Here is a 3211-nt window from a genome sequence, read left to right as displayed (position 1 = left end):
AAAATCGAACCATCTTTCAACTTGAATAAGATCTTCTCCGCACACATGACGTTTACCCTATAGGCAGATAGCCAATCCATGCCTAATATTACGTCAAAGTCCTTCATGTCGAACTTGATTAGGCGGGCGGTCAGGTTCTTCCCACAAATTTCCACTAGACAGGGGTCGTAAACTTCCTTCAGGCTCATGATGCTTCTAGTTGGTATGCTAACTACTAAATTGTGCCCTATATCCTTTGGTTGGATGGTCATCCTATCCGCGAAAGCAATAGAAATGAAAGAGTGGGATGTACCCGAGTCGAATAACACTCGTGCGAGAGCGGATGATATAATCAAAGTACCTAAGGTTTTATGTGAAGATAATAATGCAATCAAATCCCTTGCATCCAATTCGGTTGGTTCTAATAATTTAGTAGTGTTATAAGCACGTACCTATCATTACTTCTGGGTTCTCCTCCGCTTTTTTGTTGGTCAGCGCAAACACTTTCCCTTGTGTCTGGTTTTCCCGAGGTGAAAAGGGGCGAGGGATAGACTAGAACGGCGGGAAGGTGTTGTTTCTACGGCTTATAAAGCCTCTAGCTAGGTGCCCGGCCTTGTTGCACACAAAGCATCTATAGGGTTGTGCAATGGAGGGAGAGACCTGGCTTGCTTGGCTTATTGCAGGTCGAGATGGCGGGGCTGCAGTTGTTGCTTGACTTGGAGTGGGTTGAGCATACTGAGCAGTCCGATCGTAAGTGGGACGGAAAGATTGAGAGGTTTGGCCCATATCTTGCCGTCGGTATTGTATCAAGCTGGGACTCAAGCTAGTTCCTCTAAATGCCTTGTTTGGCCACCCGAAGTTCTGATAGTTGCTTGGCCTTTTGCCCAATCTAGGCGATGCAGTAGTCTTCTCCTTCAGTCTATCCTCCATGATCTTTGCTTTGTCGACCATCTGTGCATAGTCTTGAATGTCTAGGATCGACAAAATGGATCCGATCTCTGGCTTGAGTCCTTTCTCAAACTTCTTTGTTTTGTTGGCTTCTCCCTCCATGTGCTCTGGGGTGAAATGGAACAAATCTTCAAACTGCTACTGATAATCCAGCACTGTCTTCGATCCTTATACAAGGGTAGAGAACTCGGCTTCCTTATTGTCTCTAAAACTCTCAGGAAAATAATTCTTAAAGAAAACTTCTTTAAACTGATCCCAAGTAGGGTTGGGATGAACCGTCTCCAAGTTAGGTCTCGTTGCCTTCCACCATGCTTTCGCCTCATTTTACAATTGATACTCGGCGCATATCAATTTCTGAGCATTGGTACATTCAAGTACGTCGAATGCTTTCTCTAAGGCGCTAATCTAACTTTCTGGTTGCATTGCCTTAGAATTTAGCAATTTAGCTTGGAGAACGTAGGCGTCTGGAGTTTCTTGAATCTCTCCATCATTTTAGCTATGGAGCTTTCTGCCATGTGTTGAGGCACAGGTGGAGGAAATTGCAGGGGCCGATTGGGTGGTGGTGGTGGCACCGCTCGTTGGTGCATTATGGTCGCGAACTGTGTAGTCATCTGGTCCAACAACTCCTATTGTTGTTGCATGGTCCGCATCATGGTGGTCATGATGGTGTTCACCTCTCCAGCCACCAAACTTGGCTGGGGTGCAGCTGCAGTAGCTAGGGCAGCTACCGATATCGGATCTGGGATGACACGGGGTATTCTTGGTGAAGTAACTGATACTTCAAAGTTTTGAGCTTAGGCTCTATCTGGTAGCTCAACTTCTGGAACAAATCGAGGGCCTCTTCCCCGATGACCACCCCGGTTGGATCTTATGTTGACCATGATTGAGTTTTGAAAGAAACTTTGTGTTTAGTATCTCTACATCTCTTGGCGAGGGGGAAGTTCTAGTTCAGCTCAAACATGTAGGCTATCATTTCTACATTTCTGGTGTAATATCATCAGTATTGTAACACGGGAAAACAACTACTAAGGATAACATTCTCCTAGGTTGCAGCTTATTGGCAATTTCATACATCGAAGAAGTTTTATAACATGGAGAATCATGTAAGGCGATAGAACAAGTTTCTATAATAGGAAGAATATCTATTTGGTTTATACCTATATCTAGCAAGCAAGTTGTTCCAATTTCTTTCCTATAAAATAGGCTTGTGTGTGCAGGTACTCTAGGTCACTGCTAACCCCGTCTGCTAATGCAAGGTAAATAACACGGTCCTCTACGTGATAAGAGTCAGTAAGTGCCAGATATACGACCAAGTACTTTTCTGCCTGGGTTTTAATTCTTTGGATTTGAGCTAGTTTTTTTCTTAATTGCCTAATGTAAAGCATATCGTTGGGGTCTTCCAAGCCCGAACAACACAATCAAACCCTGCCATAGAGAAATTTTGGGCATTAGACTCTTATGGTTGCCTTAACTTGGTGAACATACTTAACACTACATGAACTTAAACAATATGATCATGAATCTTAAATGGAATAACTCGAGGATATACACAAAACAATAGTACTCTATAGAATCTAACACATCATTCATGTACGGGCATGTGTAGATAATGAAGCTAACCATACCTTTCTATATTTCCTATATTAAACAATAAACCAGATCAGACCACTGACAAAATATGTTCCTAATGCAAGTGAGGTGATATTGGTGGGGTCTAACTTTTCTATAGAGGACGTAGATGTCCCTAGCCATGACATTCCTAGTTAGCTATGTTTGGATTTCAAAACACCTCACACACAAGTTCATACACCCATGCTTATACATACATTGTTTAGGTATATACACATATACACATAATAGGTATCGCTTCTAAAATTTTTTTTTTTCATACATAGCATTAATATACATATATATATATATATATATATATATTCGTTATTATATTTTTTTTTATTCCCATGATGTCATTATGACTAAGCAATTATTTTTGGAGTGGCCAAAATCCCTTTTGATGCAAGTTAATATAAGCCCAATCATCAGAAATCACATTTCCTGCTGTCAGCCATTCTCTGGGCGTTTCACTAGACGTTTGGGTCAATCACCCAGTACATCGCCCAGAGAATCGGGAGCTGCATTACATACACAGTCTGAGACTCATTTTCCCTATTTCTTTCTTCAATTTGAGAGCTCTGGACCTCCTAGGTTGCATCCAAAAGATTTTGTAGGCTAACCCCCATCATTCCTAGGCACTCTATCACCATTTCTTCGCACCCACATGTGCCCT

This window comes from Telopea speciosissima, chromosome 4 (genome assembly GCF_018873765.1).
Source record: "Telopea speciosissima isolate NSW1024214 ecotype Mountain lineage chromosome 4, Tspe_v1, whole genome shotgun sequence".
NCBI classification, from domain to species: domain Eukaryota; kingdom Viridiplantae; phylum Streptophyta; class Magnoliopsida; order Proteales; family Proteaceae; genus Telopea; species Telopea speciosissima.
This window is presented reverse-complemented; position numbering follows the sequence as displayed.